Genomic DNA, 17,437 nt, shown 5'->3' on the forward strand with positions numbered 1-17,437 from the left:
TAACAATTATCTACTCTGGTCTTGAAGGACTGTTTTTATGTGGGAGCATCTCTGTGTAGCCTACTTTAGCCTAATATTTTTGTGAGGGCTGTTTTTAGTATGAATGCCTGCCATGTCTTTCCTCTGTGTGTGCTGTCTGTCATTCCCTTGATCAAAATGTGATTGGTTGATTTTGTTATGACCAGAGCCTGCACTGGATGTTGAGCAGAGCTTCCTCTTTTCTCTGTGATTGTCACAGCCCTGTTGGGGGCTGAGTCTGCTCCCCAGTTGATGGAGTAGAGGCCCCCAGATCCATTTCTGCACTGTAGTGTGAGATAGGTGGGACTGGAGCACTTCCACTGGGAGAAGAGCTGAGTATACCTCCACAGAAGCTGTCCACTGGGAAGCACACTCTGTGGTACTACCTGTCACTCGTTGTGTGGGCTCACATAGTACACTGTTGTTTGCACTGTCCTTGGCCGCACCTCAGCTATGGGAATGCAGACAATCTGCCTAGATGTCCCTCATGTGCTGTGCTCAGAAAGCCACCAAGGTAGATCCACTGAAGTCAAGCACCAGGACTTACTGAAGTTGAGTGTAGTCACGCTCTTGGACACATTATGGTAGCTATAAAGTCAGCCTAGATCCCAGCGCTACCTCCACGTGCACATGCCTGCAAATCCTGAATCTGCTAATACCAGAACTGCCCCAGCTAGGCACCAGTAATCTGCTCAGATGTCCTGCATGCACTGAGCTTACAAAGGCACTAGAAACATAAATCTGCCAAAGCCTCCTGAGATACAGCTCAGATTTCAGCCCTGCCTCCTGGGGGCATCCCTCCAGCACTTGCAAGCTCCCAGAAGTTGTGGAGGTGGAGCTGCACAGGCTGTGAGCTCACCAAGGAGGAGGCTGCTATGGCAGCATCCTGCCCTTCCCTTCACATGCACACAATAACAATGGGGCTACTACAGTGCAGCCAAGCCCACAGGTGAACATGTTAAGAAAGAGGCTGCTATGTTGGAGTCTTGCCCCTCCCTTCCTGTGTGTTAACACTGAGGCTTTTATGGCAGACCTGGGCTCCATTGCACACACAACCCATACCACACTCCAGCCACTTCAAGCTGCACACAGCCAACCGCAGTCTTCTTCCCAGGTCTGTCTTCTGACGCATGAGTTTTAGTACCCAGCCCACATGTGCACCAGCAGGGGTGTATCTTGGACTGAGGAGTGCAGTGAGGTAGCAAGGACCTTTTGTGCTGGTGTCTCTCTGTTCTTCCCTCTGTAAATTGTTTTTTGCACTCTTCTCCGAGCTTCTGTAGGTCCCTATCTGTCACAGCTGACCTCCTCACTGGTGAAGGGGCTTTCCAAGGTGAGGGAACCTTCCCTCTTTCACAGCTCCCACCCAGGGGTGCAGGTCCTATCCCAATCCTTTTGTTTTTTCCTACTTAGTTATGTGGTGATCTTTCTTGTAATTTCGATTGTATGAGATCTTCTGCCAGAGTTCAGTAGGTATTCTGTGAGAATTATTGAACATGTAGATGTATTTTTCATGTATTTGTGGGAGGAGGTGAGCTCCACATCTTCTATTCTGCAACTTTGATCTCCCTCTGCAAGTGATGACATTTTGGTTGAGTTTTGTGTGTTTCTATGTGGAATTATTTTCCAAATTTTCTTTAATAAACAGTTATAAATTTGTTAATTGCAGGATTTCTGCTTCCAGATTAGATATAGTCAGTCTTACAATGCTTAGTCTCAGTCCTGTAGAGGAATGGGTATGTTATACACATAGAAGAGAATTTCAAATTTCACTCTCAAGATGGTTGTAATCTGAGGTGAACTCAAACAAAGGAAACTTATAATCTAAACCCAACAAAACATGATCCTAATTGGATCAAAGCAGTATCTCTCAGTTTATCTTCCTAACAGTGTAAAAGACACACACTCTCTGGAATAAAATAATATTTCAGTTCCCATATACAATGTTCAACATACAATGAAAAAATACAAGACATGCAAACAAGAAGAAAAATGTGACTTGTAAACAGGAAAAACATAGCCATTAGAAGCAGACCCATAGATTAACTAGATGTTAGAATTGGCAGACAAGAACCTTTAAATTACTATTATGAATGTGTTAAAGAAAACAGGGGGAAGGATACATAAAACAGTGAAAACTATAGAACTTAAACAATAAATATGAATCTCTTTTAAAAAAAGCAAATAGATATTCTAGAAGCAAAAGATACAATAACTGAAATTAACAATTCATTGTATAGGCTTAATAGCATACTGGATGTAGGATAAAGGATCAATGAATTTGTAGAAAAGTCAATATATATTATCCAAACTAAAACACAGGGAAAAGAGGAAGAAGAAAATAGAGATTAAAGAGCAGGAGGATGTGAAGAAGAGAATAACTGGAAGAATTTTGGAAAATTCTTTGCCACTATCTCTTCAAATATTACTTCTGTCACATAGTTTTCTACTTCTTCTTCTGGAACACCATTTAAATTCATATTAGACTTTTTCATTGTGCTAAAATTTCTATTTTGCTATTTTTGGTGTTTTTAATCCTTTTTTTCTTTTTGTGCCTCAAGAAAAATCTTTTTATTTTCAGTTCTCTAATGATCTCTTCTCTGCTAATCAGATGTTGGACCCTCCCACTGAGTTGTTAAGTTCAGTTACAACTGAGGGTAAGATTTTACAGTTTATAATTAGAAATTCCATTTGATTTCTTTCTATAGATTCCAGTTTTCTAATTCAGTTCTCCATTATTTCATCAATTTTGTCCGTCTCTACCTTGATTTTCTTTTTTTTTTTTTTTCTACCTTGATTTTCTTGAACGTATTATTTTAAGTTCTTGTGTGCTGTTTTCAATATCTGGATCAGTTGTGGATCTATTTCTGTCCTCTATTTTGTCTTCACTGATCTATTTTATATTCTTGTCACTTCACATAGCTAGTAATTTTTGACTAGATGCTAGGTATCATGTTAAAAAGTTGTAAAATCTTCAGATGATACCTATTCCTCCAGCAAAGATTTACTTACCCTTCCCTTTTTTTTTTTGAAGGTGCAATAGGTGCTCATTTAATCAAGTGGCTGTCATTTGGGTAAGGATTTTTTTCTGCCCTTGTTTTTCCCTCTGTGCTTAAGGTATATTTCTCCTGAGCTTTCAACTAAATGCTTGATGTGTTAACTTGAGCCTTTCTCTGGAAAGTTCTAAATTCTACTTCTTACCTCCTCAGCAGCCTGAGACTGCAAAACACTGCACTCTTGTTTTTGGAAGCACTCTACTTTGTTTCTTTGCTTAAGAATTGTACAACTTAAGAATTTAGCAAATGTCCTTAATGGGAAAACTCTCTGTATGTCAACCTCCATTCTCCATTCCTCTTTTCTTACTGCCTGCAGTTGTGTTTCTCTAGCAATGAGCTGCCACATAGTTCTGTTAGTTTCTCTGTTCCCCAGTATTGGCTCTCTGGATAAATCCTAGAATATCAACCTCTTGCTTTGTGTCCAGAAATATAAAATTTCTCTAGGCAAAATCACCACAAGATGATCATGGATCTACAATAAGATACTCTTATCATGTCCCTCAGATGTTTCACTTTAATCTAAGAACAATAGGAAGATATTTAAGCAGAAGAGTGAAAAGATCAGATTTACATTTCAATATTAACATTACTATTTTACAACCTCTAATGAAATAATAAATTCAAGGAATAATCATCAATGGCTGATAAATTCATTAGCTCAGTTGTTCTCCAACTTTTTTTTAGGAATGCCTCACACTTTTAAAAATTATCAGGCACAACAAAGAAGTATTTTTTATGGAAGTTTTATATTGATATATTAGTATATTCATTATATACTAGAAATTAAAACATAAAAATTTAAAACACAAGAATGTCACATAGCTTCTGAAAAGCTGCTCTATTCTCTGTGAGAATATGAAGAGGAAAAGCAAATAGTATCTATTATTATTTTGAAATAATTTTCGCCTTGCAGACTCCCTGGAAAAAATTCAGAGATCCCTAGAGGTTATGGACTACAATTTGAAAACTATGGCATTAGCTGAAATATTGTTGGGAAACTTAATGATGAATGGATTAGGCTAACAATACCTGAACTCAAAGCCAATCTTGTCCACACTAAAAGGATATTATTTGACCTATGATGTAATGCAATATGAAGTATACAGCATCATCTCTGAAACATGCTTGCCAAAGAAAATTGAACCTCAATCTAATAAAATTTCTAGATTTAGCAAGTTTACAGGAAATACAAGCAATATAAGAAAATGTTTGTAATTTTATAAATCTGTAATATAGGGACTTCTACATGACAAATGAATCAGCTTTTTAAACAAATAAATGGCAAAAGGAGAAAAAGGGAAGCAGTGATTATAGATTTTTTTTAAGCTGAAAGTTTGTAATTTTTGACTCCCTTCACCCATTTGGCCCACCCTCCCCTCCCCCAACCTGTCTCTGGCATCCACCAATCTGTTCCTTGTGTCTATAAGCATTTTGTTTTTGTTTTTTAGAGTCCACATATGAGAGAGATCATACAGTATTTGTCTTTGTCTGATTTACTTCACTTAGCATAACGCCCTTGAGGTCCATTCATCTTGTCACAAATAGCAAGGTTTGATTCTTTTTCATGACCAAATAATTTTCCATTATATGTATATATCAGATTTTCTTTATCCATTCATCTGTGGATGGACACTTAGATTGTTTCCATATCTTGGCTATTGTAAATAATTCTGCAATGAACATGGGGGTGCATATGTCTTTTCAATTTAGTGGTTTTGTTCCTTCAGATAAATACCCAGAAGTGGAATTGCTGGATCATATGGTAGTTCTATATTTAATTTTTTGAGGAATCTCCATACTGTTTTCCATAGTGGCTGCACCAATTTACATTCCCAGCAACTGTACAACAGTTTCCTGTACAAACAGGGTTTCCTGTTCTCAGCATCCTCACCAACACTTGTTATTTCTTGTCTTTTTGATAATAGCCATTCTAATGGGTATGAGGTGATATCTCATTGTGGTTTTGATTTGCATTTCCCTGATGATTAGTAATGTTGAGCTCTGCCTATCTTTGAAGAGTTCTATTTTGCTAGACTCATATGAATATACCTTCCCACTACATGAAAATAGTCATTAATGTCATTCAGTGTTGAAATATAACATCATTACCATATATAACCAAGAAATGCCCCAATAAGATCAGGACACAGTCACATGGGGCCTGTAAGCTACAGATGGTCAGAAATGCACATTTCTAATCAGAGATAAGAAAGTCTCTGAACAAAAATTAATTAGCCCTTCTTATGATATAATCAGATATGATAGGAAGAGAACTTTTAACAAAATTACATGTTTTAAACTAAACTGAATCTGGAGAACATGTATCTAGGAGACTCCTGATAGCATTTCACAAAAAGAGGTAGAAAAGACCATGAGAACTTTGTCAAATTTCTTAAAATCTGTGACTTGACCATATTTGTAGTTTTACTTACCTATTTCTCTCTAGAACTGGCAATAAAGCCTTTACCAAATTCCATTTACTGAGGGTTTCCACTGTGCCTAGTATTGTGCCAGGTATTTTAAGTATTTTGTGTCACGTAATCTTCACAACCATGATAGGTAGACATAATCTTCAAAGTGGAAGAAATCAGAGATCAGAGAAATTTAGTGACAATCACAGAGCTACCTTAGTAAGTGGGAGGGACAAGATTTAAATACTTGATTCAGTATACCATAATCCTTTCCTACAACAGAGAAATCCAATTATGAAGTACATAAGAACTAGTAGAAAGCTGGTTAAAAAAAGAGAGAGGGGAAAAAAACCCAAAAAACTAAAAAAACTGAAGTCCCATCCTATACTATTAAATCTAAATCTCTCTGCTAACTGGCAGTCTTCTCCATATTTCAAACTCCATAGTCCAAATAACAGAGGAAGAAAAGGTGTTTGTCTTAGATGCTTACAATCACTTGTACAGGTAATCTCATAGGTTATAAACTAGCTTCCCTCCAATCATGTGCCTACTCTGATCTAATCAGTGCTCCTGGAATGCAATTCTAAGCAGCTTCGCTGAGCAAGGCTTGAATTAAAAGAAGATGGTGAGTGTGGCAGCTAGTATGACTTTACATACAATATATTTTACTTTTTGGGTGTAATGCATGAAACATCTGCTTATAATTCCAAAGATGATCTATCACATGAAAACTATAAATGTGTTCAAATTGTTTTTAATACACAGGAATAACTACTCTATCCAAAAGTGATATTGAGGTGTTGTAGTAGGAGAAAAAAAAATGTTCCCTCGCCTTAAAAATATATTCATTTCCTAATTCCCAGAACCTGTTAATCCTACCTTATGTGACCAAAGAGTGAATATTACCATGTATGGCAAAAGATTTGATTAAGTTAAGAACATTTAGAGGAAGAGTTTATCCTGTATTATCTAGATGGTCACAAAATACAATCAGATGTATCCTTATGAGAGAGAGACAGAGGGATATTAGAAAGACACATGGAGAAGAAGGCAACATGAAAACAGAGGCAGAGTTTGGAGAGATGTGGTCAAGAGCCAAGGAATGCCAAAGAATGGCGGGCAACCATCAGAAGCGAAAAGAGGCAAGGAATCAATTCTCCCCCAGAGCCTTTGGAGGGAGTGTGGCCCTAACCAACACTTTGATTTTGCACTTCTGGTCTTCAGATCTGTGAGAGAATAAATGTATGTTTGTTTTAAGCTACCAAAGTTGTAATTTTTTTATGGCAGCCACTAAAATAATACAAGGGGCAATTTTCAAAGTTGTTTTTCCCTTCAGGTCAAAATCTCCAAGTATTTTATATTATCCCTCTAATTCTTCTGGGGACCTATCCAGGTTTTACTCCTTGCTATTCTGTAGTCTTTGGACTAAATTCTAAATGTAAACACCACAAACACTCCCTATTGATCAGTAATTTACAAATATTGGTGGCATGGAATAACCAGAGAGGCTTATTACTAGTGCAGATTCTTGGGCTCTACCAAAGATCTTAGAATTTAAGAACCTAAGCATCTAAGAAACTAAACTTTTGACAAGTAGCTAAGATCATTTTGATAGGCCTTGAACCACATTTTAAAAACCAATTATTTGAAATAGCAGAGGAAACATGACACATTACTGCTAAAGTGGGGTTAGGCTCAGCTGTGAGTGATGGAAAATCAATAATACTGACTTTTTTAAAAGATAGAAGTTTATTTCTCTCACACATAAAAAACAATCAGAGGTCGGCAATTCAGGGTTGTCCAAACAGCCCTCCATTATGTAAGGAACTCAGGTTCCTTCTAAATTGTTTCTCCTTCTATCTTATAGCAACTCCATCCTCAGCATGGAACTTTTGCCTCATGGGACCAAAATGGCTGCTTGAGTGCCATCCATTATGTCCACATTTATATTGTGGAAAATTACTTTGATACAACAGTAGACTCTAAGTACACCGTGAAAGCTATCACAGAGGTCATGGAACAAAAAGGTCTTCAGATCAAATAAAGATGTTCAAATTATATTGTTTATTAAATCAATTTAAAACACAGAATAAGAAATAAGGAAAAAAGAGATAACAGTTTTACACACTTAAGTTAGGATGCAAATGGGACGGAAGGACCACACTATCTGAATCCTGGATTACATGATATTCATATATTTTCTTTTTTTCCTCTTATCACCTCAGTCTTCCCCTTTGATGGTGTGATTATGATGAACAGAACCAGAATTTGAGCAAGGGACCTTGGCAGACAGAAGGTGTCTGGAACCAACATACTCATTAATTCTATCAGCAAGAGGCAGGGGTGAGTACACTTGGCACAAGTGTTGTCCCCTAATTAGCCTGCTGAACAGCTATGAGTGTTATCTATGGCGGTAGGGTAGATCGCATGTGAGGATAGAATGGTACCATAATGACTATCACTGATGTGTAGTTGTATTCGATTCCTATTGCCATGTAAGAAGTTACCACAAACTTGGTAGCTTAAAACAATACCCATTTAGTAGTCATAGCTCTGTAGGTTAGAGGTCTGGCACTACATGACTAGGTTCTCTGCATCACAAGGCTGAAATCAAGGTTCAGCTGGGCTGAGTTCTTATCTGAGACTCTGTGTATAAATCCACTTCCAATCTCATTCTTCTTGTTGACAGAATTTCATTCCCATTTCCTCACTGGCTGTGAACTAAGGGCTGCTCTTGGCTTCTAGAGGCTGCTCACATTCCTTACCATGTGTCCTCCTGCATTTTTAAGGCAGGAATAGTGCAACTCCTCATGCTTTGGACTTCTAGCTTTGTCTCTGATCTCTAGACTCAGATTTAAAGGGCTCTTGTAGTTAGGTCAAGCCCACCTGGATAGTCTCCCTATTTTAAAGTCAACTGATTTAGGACCTTAAATCCATCTGCAAAAACTCTTCACAACAATACCTAAACTAATATTTGATGAATAACTAAGTGAAGATGTGTTTATACCAGCAGCCAGAAATTTGAAGGGCCATTTTGCAAGTCTGCCTGCCACAGTATCCAGCTTAAAGATGGCCTCTCTGTTAGCCTAGAGATGTATCTGTACTTTGTGACTTGACCTTTTTACCCCTTTCTACCTACAAATAGCATTCCTGTTTGTGCTTTCATATACTCCATTTATTATATGTAACTTCAACATGTTTTACAAGTTACTAACTTACTTAAAGCCAGTATTTAACATGTTTTATAAATTCTCTCTACATCCCACAAGCCACCTGCTTACACATTATCTATAGTTAACACATTCTATGAATTTCACCTATATCTCACCTGTATCTCACAGGCTACTAGCTTACCAGGTATTGAGGCTTAACACTTACTATAAGTTTCAAATATTTCATTTGTTTGTCTTATCCTGAATGGAGAAATTGAATATTCTCAAATAAAACAGTAAACATACATTATTTCAGTCAGCAAGAAAAAGAAGGAAGTGAAAATGGTATGTCCCTACCAATCCCACTTAAGGACTTTCACAAAGAACACTTCTGCTTATATTCCACTGGTTAGAACTGAGTCACATGGACATACCTAGCTTAAAGAGAGATAAAGAAAAGCAATCTTTATTTTGAATAGTCATGTGCCTAGATTAAAAACTGAGTGTTCTCTTACAAAGGAAGAAGGGGGAAAAGATAGATAGTGAAGGACAATTAGTAATTTCTATTACAATTAGTAAAAAGACAAAATATCAATAATAATAAATTTGATGTATTGACTATGGCTAAAGCCCTCATGTCTGCAACTGGTCATGAGACAGTAACTAGGTATTTATGCCTTATGACTTACCTCTACCTCTACCTAGACTGTGTGTGCTTTGCCTCTGGCAGCAACTAAGCTTGTATGATTCTACTCCTCCCTCCCCTCTCCTCCCTTACCTACTCACCCTACCCCCAGTTGAGTGATTCAAACCTTCAGTTCTGAGAGGGATGAATCATTTTGTGATCCTGTCTGTGCATGTCTCTGGTACTCTGGTAGCACAAGAAAATAGTAAAAGGAGATGACTCCAGAAGTTCCCTGGGATTCTTGCTGTACTCTTCATTTCTTCTTTATAATCATGATCCATCACCCAGCTAAAGTTGTTACTTCCTTTTCTGCCTCTTGCTTTGGTGACATGAAGAGCCTGAATTAGCCAGGGGGAAGTTTCTTCTTCAAACTTATTTCCACTATCACCACATCCCATCTTCTTGGTTACTAAGACTTGAGAGCTGAGAAGTCCACTGTTTCAAGTTCAAGAGACAAAAATTCTGAAACAATTATTAGGGTCATCATGAACAGTGCCACTCTCAACGTACACTGCTTGTTTCCTAGACTCATTCTTTATTATGGGAGAGAAAGTATCATTGTTGGTCACTGGTTCAGGACGTATTATCACATCGGCAAGACAGGACTTTAACTTTGCAAAATGAGGTTCCAAATCTGATACCCTGGTTGAATTTTCAATAAAATATTCCACTTTCTTCTAAAGCTAACTTGTTTGCACAACAAATTATGATAGCAATAAATACTCAACAATAAATCAATACAAAGGGATTCAGTCTTATTTCTTTTGCTATGAAGAATTGTCTGAGGCACTGTGGATGGAATGTCATAGTGGTGCATGGTGCATAATTCATCCAAAAACTTTATAGATGATTGCACTTTAATTATGGAAATAAATACACGACCAGAGGGAGTCTAGGTGAGAGCAAAACAGTGTCCTCTACATGTCACGAAGAGCTTAATGAAGCTGACTTATAATCAGGTAGATGGCTTCCCCTTAAAGTATGGATGGACTCTCTCTCTATTTTCCTTTTAATTGTTCGCTGATCACCGTGGCTTGCTAATTAAAGCCTTAGCAATGCTAGGAGATGAGTTAGCCTTGGCGAAGTGAAGTCCAGATAGTGAACTCATGATGGGCTCCTTCACTGCCACCATTGCTGCTTTGCTTATGGGCCCAATGAGCAAGAACAAGGTCAAGAATGATTGACAACCACAATATGGGTCATACTGTCCAACAGAATAATTAGCCATCGTGTTTTACGCAAGGACGGTCTGAAGCCTCAGGATGGGTTCAGAATCTGATTGAACCAATGGGGCAAAAAATTCATATAAGAGTTCCAACTCTCATATTATATCTCTAAACCCATATTCTGACCAGTGGAATTAGTGATGTCCTGGGTCCTAAGAACTTGGTATGTTAGGTCACAGTCTAAGCTAGACATCTGGTGTTGGCACAGCCATCATCCCTTGTTTGTTCCAGCTTCTGGAAGCCTCAGGTGTTCCTTGGTTTATAGCTGTTATGTATGTTATCCTATAAAGAACTTTATTCTTCATTTTGATATTATTGGCTAGTGTTATTAATCAGAGTTATGCAATCTTATCATCGACATGTGGTTTATGCTTTCCCCTCATGCTTGTCTAAGAGCCTTGCCGTAAGTTCCTAATACAAATTAGATCTTCAGCAACAAAGGACAGGTTCAGAGCCTCATAAACAGGGCTGTACAAGGCACTCTAATTATTAATACAGCAATGAATATACACTCATCTGTATAAGCTTCTGAACTGCCATTATTTATACCTTGTCATACTGTACCAGAGGAATGAACTGTGATTTTCAGATTATTTTCAGTTCAGAAACCGTGACTTTGTGAAAACCTACTAACCCAAGGTCCTGTGGAAGATCTACATAGAACTGAGTAAACATATTGTTGTATTACTCATAGTGTTCTATTTTCTGATAAGTATGTCAGGAAACCCTTTTTTTCTTTTTTCAGATTCTATCTCCAACCCTAAATGTAGTAGACTATGCTTTTAAAACTGATATTAAACATTCTTTAAATGGCATTTTGTTTTGCCTGACTCTTCAGCATTCAAGAACAAAGATTTCGGCTGAGTCTTTATTATTCATGCCAATATAATAATTTGCATATATTCAAAAAGAATCTGTCCTACTTTTTATGAAGACACAATTAAACATATCAATTGTCTTATCAGGGATATACTGGAGTATATTTTATGAATTAATCTCATTTCACCAGATATGAAAAGCCTACCATGAAAAAACTGGTATGGTTCTTAATCTGTGGAAACCACACACGTAAATGAATCAAGTTGAAATGCAGTGAGCCCAGCTTTTAACAATATGTATCAAGACTAATCTTCAGAAATATTTTATGATCATAAGGGGGACTATTAAGAAGAATTATCTGTCCAATAACACAAAACAAACAACCCAATCAAATGAGGTGGAAGATCTAAACAGACATTTCTCCAGTGAAGACGTAACAATGGTCAATAGACACATGAAAAGATGCTCAATATCACTAAGTATCAGAGAAATGCAAATCAAAACTACAATGAGGTTATCACCTTACATGAGTCAGAACTGCCATCATTAAAAAGTCCACAAGCAATAGATGTTGGAGAGGGCGTGGAGAAAAGGGAACCCTCCTACACTTTTGGTGAGAATGTAAACTGGTGCAACTATTATGGAAAACAGTATGGAGATTCCTTTAAAAACTAAGAATAGACTTACCATATGATCCAGCAATCCAACTCCTGGGCATATATCAGGAGAAAACTCCAATTCAAAAAGACACTTTCACCCCAATGTTCACAGCAGCACTATCCACAACAGCCAAGACATGGAAGCAACCTAAATGTCCACTGACAGATGATTGGATAAAGAAGATGTGATATATACACACACACACACACACACACACATACATATACATGCATACACGTATATATACACAATGGAATACTACAGCCATAAAAAAGAATAAAATAATGCCATTTGAAGCAACATGGATGGACTTAGAGATTATACTAAGTGAAGTCAGTCAGACAAAAAAAGGCAAACATGGTATCACTTATATGTGGAATCTAAAAAAATGAGACAAATGAATTTATTTACAAAACAGAAACAGACTCACAGACATAGAAAGCAAACTTATGGTTACTAAAGGGGAAAGGTGTGTCTGTGGGCAGGGGGTGATTGAAAAAAAAAACCTAAAACTCAGAAACAAGACAAAAGAAAATGACTACATGTCCCTTTAATGCCTAACAAACTTCCCCATCTCACCCACCAAAGATTATTTAATTTTCTAGGGGCATACACTTTCATATGACTTAATATTTACCATTGATTAGATTTTGACTCTGTGAAGTTGTTGATTAAATTGTAAATTTTTTTTCAGAGAAGACGCAAATTCTTTCTTTGCCATAGAAAAAAATACTTCCAAAGTTTTAACCTAGCAAATGCATTTCTGTATGCCTATTCAGATGGACTATTATATATCCTCCATTCCTCTAATTCTTTGAACTAACTTACCATCAAACTCATTAATGAGTTAAATAATAATCATTGACATATGTTCATTCTATATTTGTATTAAAGTCATGTTTTTAAAAATTATGCTCTTTTAAAATTATACCTTGACACTCCCTAATAGCTTCTCTAATTTCTTTATTCTAATTCAAACTACATACTGCTATCAGTCTGATCTTCCTAAAATACCACTTATGACACCCCCCCTCCCTGACAAAAATGGCCTATCAAGAGGATAAATTTCAAAAAGTTATTAGCCTGGTATTCACAATCCTGCACTTTTGACTTCCGGTTGCCTTCAGCACCTTATCTTACACACAAACTCTCATTTCAGTCAAACGAAAATCCAGTACTTTTCCTTAAAATCAATATTTCATATTAAAACAAGAAGATTAAAAAAAAAAAATCTCATCTGAATTGTTTCATCTGTCCTCTTCCACTCCTGTAATTTCTGTTTCTGTAAGCCAGCTCTTTTTATTTCCGCCATTAACCCTCCCCACCTGCCCCACAACCAGGGGAAGTGAATGCCTGAATTCTTGTAGCATTTAACACAACATTAATATATACTGTGATAAAATAAAGATATATCTGGTCTTTGTTCCTGGTTCCTGGCATAGAGCTTCAAAAATCCTTGGAGAGGAGTATCTTTATTATACCAACTGGTGACTTATGATGGGCCCCTAAATAGCCTCAGGGTGGGGAATTGGTCACCAAAAAGACCAACTATATGATTAGAGGATTATATATTTAGGACTCTGAGCCAGTCTGACCTCCAGGGAGGCAGGGGGGCTAAAGACTGAGTTTAATTATGTGGTCAATGATTTACTCAATAAATCATGCCGACGTACTGAAACCCAATAAAAATTCTAGACACCAAAGTTCAGTGGAGTTTGCTAGTTGGTGAATACATTGATGTACTGGACAGGTGACTTGCCTGGATCCCATAAAGAGAGGGCACAGAAGTTCCGCATTCTGTCCCAGACCTCACCCTATACATACCTTCATTTGACTGTTCCTGAGTTATGTCCTTTATGATGTAACTAATTGTAAGTAGAATACATTTCTGAGTTGTTCTAGTGGATCATCAAGTCTGAGTAGTCTATGGGAACTCCTGAATTTATAACCAAGGCAGTCAGAAGTGCAGGTGGACTGAGGACCTCTGGAACTTGTGGCTAGCCACCATAGTAAGGGCAGTCTGCAGAGGATTGAGCTCTTAGCATTTGGAGTCTGCACTAACACCAGGTGATTAGTGTCAGAACTGTACTGAAGTATACCCTGGTTGGGATTGCAATAGAGTGTATATCTAACACTGTATTATGTTAATAGTTTACATTTCATATTTGGAGAAAGCATGTTAATCCACTTGTCTACTTTATCCAGCCATCCTCTTGGGAATTCTCTCCTTGGCAGTGGACTGTGATTTTTGCCTTCTGGGTACAGCTGATCTGATCAGAGTGTGTGCATGAACTAAGTGAGCCAATAAGAGTCTGCCTTTTTGACATGAATGGGATGTGTATAGAAACAATGAAATGGTAATCTGTCAGTTGATGGTGCTGGAGCAGGAGGTATCTGACATAGCTTACTTATACCCAACAGATTTTTGTTGAATGGATAAATGGAAGAAGTTTCTGCAACTTAAGGTCTTGAGAGGGTCATTCCCCCACATACATGGAAAAACAGAGAAAATCAATCTGCTGAAAGAAACAGACAAAAAGACCACATGGATTTGGATAGATGGTGAGATAACCACTTTGAACTCCTAAAGATTTTCCTATTTCAGACCTAGTGAGGCCCAAAAACCTCCTGCTTTGGTTTTCCTTGAAATGGTCCTGGGTATTCCCTTCACATTTTCCCATTTGCCCAAGTTAGAGTAGATTTTTGTTTCTAATGTTTTAGGATAATTTTTTAATAAAATCATGATTCTCACACAAATATAAAAATAACATGTATTGAACATTTTACTAACTGTATAGTTAAATGAGGAAATCCAGTAAAATGTTACAACAGATACAAAGTAGAATCTGAACAGCAGATACGTTTATTGATCAATGCTATTAAAATGTATTTGCAAATGGCTGTAAAACTGGCTTTGGGGAGAGAGGGAGAGTTGTTACCCCACTCAACAGAATTTATATGTATGGCTCTGGACAGCCATTTTTTGCATTGCTACTTGTTTTCTACAAATTAATTTTAATCTCTAAAGAGTTGTAGAATAGCCTAATCAAAGACGAAAGTAACATCTCTATATGATCAGATAATCCCAGCATGATATCAGTTCATTGAAAATATGTCCAGTAATCTCTTTCGCTTACTCCAATGTCTTAAGAGTTTCCTCATACTAGTAAACAAATGATTACTGTATAAAAGAGAGTGTTTCTCATATCTCTGTGTGAGAAAGTTATCCTTTTTGTAAAACATCTGCACCTATGCAGAGACAAGACGGGAACCCCTGCTGCTGCAAAGGCTGAATCAACCCTAGTGACCAAAGATAATAACACCTCTTGTATCCAATCTGCCACTCAAGTACAGGAAACTTGCCTTATGCCAAGCTGACCTTCACAAAGTATGTTGTAAGAAGTAGGTTAGAGTAAATCAATCTTTGCTGATTAATTGCTTAAAGTTAGCAAACTGAAATAAGAAATTTGTGACTCTGAAGATTTAAAACAACAGTAACAAAACAACAACAGAAACTAAAAACACTCTTTCTAGCCTGCTGTCAGGAATAATCAGAAACTGAAGATTCTTGTGATCTACTAAAGGGGTCCAATGAAATCATTATCAAAGCTTCCAGGCATTACTGTTCTTATATTTTAGGAACATTTAAAAATCTCAGTACAACATATGAACAACTATACAATAAATATCACTTATGCTTCATTTTATGTATGTAAAAGAAAGAAGCCTGTTAAAAAAAAATAAAGGGAATGTATTGCACAAAATGCTAGGGGAAATGGGCTGATTCTTCTTTTTTATTTTCCCCCTCTCCCTCCCCTCAAGCCCTAGGAACCTACTGTTAACTTGAAAGGATAAAGGATAAAAGAGATCTGATAGTGAAGGCTGCTAAGCACCCACCTAAATACAGCTAAGAAAGAGACCTTGAAAGATGAGGGAATTCTTCCTGGGAGCTGACTGGTGAGGTCGGAAAATGTCCTCCACAGTGATTAGTTGATCCACTGTGAGTGAGGAGATAAGTCACTGACCACGAACCTCCCCTTCCCCAACAGTTGTGTGAATGCTTAGGCATGCTCTAGGAGGTCAATGTAAGAGTCATGAGTTTAGACAATAAATTCAGAACGTTATGAAACGTAGTAGCGAACTCGCAGAGGGGCCCTGTTGCAGTGCCAGCCCATGTTCTTTCTTCCTGCTGTTAGGCTGTAGCCTTCTTCTCGCCTTCAGATGCTGCCACCTTTCACTTTTCTGTCAGGCTGTAAAGACAGACTACACAGGGGTTTTCCTCTTCAGGAGTTTTGTTGTTAATCAGTACCAGGAACTAAATTAGCATGAAAAACCAAGACTGAAAAAAGGGAAACTACAATGTTCTTAGAGCAGCCTAGTTTCCGACTTAGTAAATAACAAGTGGAAAACAGTTTTAGGATTTTTTTCCCTCTACTTTTATTTCTCCAGTGGGGGGAAGGGTGGAGTTTTCCTCCTGCCTCGCCCTCTCACTCCACATTTAGATGTAAATGAGACAGGAAGAGAAAATCCTGGTGCAGGAGTAGGTAGCTGTTTGATACAAGTGGCAATTTACATTTTTTTGAACCCCTAGAGCTTTTCCGTGCCCAGGCAGAATCTTTTTGCAAAATGGAGGCCAAACTGAGTTAGTTACCTCCTTTTGGAAAGAGTAGAAGAAAAAAATCTCTGTTGCAGTTGAAATTTGGAGTGCTAAATCTTGAAAGAGTAAGAAAAATAAATTAATTTTAGAGGAGCTGAAGAATGCTAATTTTGGAAAATTCTGCTCAGTAGTATGAGAATTTCATTTAAGAAGTTTCACAGGAAACTATATTCAATATCTTGTAGTAACTTACAGTGGAAAAGAATATGAAAATGAATATATGTATGTTCATGTATGACTGAAGCATTATGCTGTACATCAGAAAGTGACACAACATTGTAAAATGACTATACATCAATAAAAAATATATATATACAAAAAAAATTCTCACAAACTGAGGTGAAGTTGGGCTCTGAGTACATAATCAGAAGAGCAGTTCCCTTTGGGACAAAAGGGATTCGGTTTGGAGTCCAGAAAAGACTTTTTTTTTTTTTTTTTTTTTTGGTGACTAAAGAAATTACTCTGGTATTAAATTATGGGCACTACCTGATACTTGAACAACATGAAAACGATGTTTCATCTGATTCTGTAGCCAAGTCATTCAAGACTGTAACTTAACTGCCAGGAAAGTTATGGATTGGGTCATGAAGTGGATCAAGCTTGTTTCTGGCATCTTTCCCTTTCTAATGCTTTCATCTCCTTCAAGTTTCTTCACTATCCAACATCTTTTAATTTCCATGTCCTTCTCATTTAGCTAACTCTAAATTATTAGTAAGCTAAAAGTGAATTCCTAAACACCAAAACATTTAGAGAGAA

At 37.2% G+C, this 17,437-nt stretch overlaps 1 long non-coding RNA gene across 1 annotated transcript in view; it reads left to right on the forward strand.

Annotated features, from left to right (window-relative positions):
* The window catches only part of LOC116661306, a 200,014-nt gene that overhangs the window by 15,844 nt on the left and 166,733 nt on the right, over positions 1-17,437 (forward strand). Inside the window, exons 3-4 of the long non-coding RNA XR_004317178.1 lie at positions 7,708-7,825; positions 14,446-14,586. This is a non-coding gene — a long non-coding RNA (uncharacterized LOC116661306). The remainder of the gene's footprint in view (positions 1-7,707; positions 7,826-14,445; positions 14,587-17,437) is intronic.

Source organism: Camelus ferus, chromosome 34 (genome assembly GCF_009834535.1).
Source record: "Camelus ferus isolate YT-003-E chromosome 34, BCGSAC_Cfer_1.0, whole genome shotgun sequence".
NCBI classification, from domain to species: domain Eukaryota; kingdom Metazoa; phylum Chordata; class Mammalia; order Artiodactyla; family Camelidae; genus Camelus; species Camelus ferus.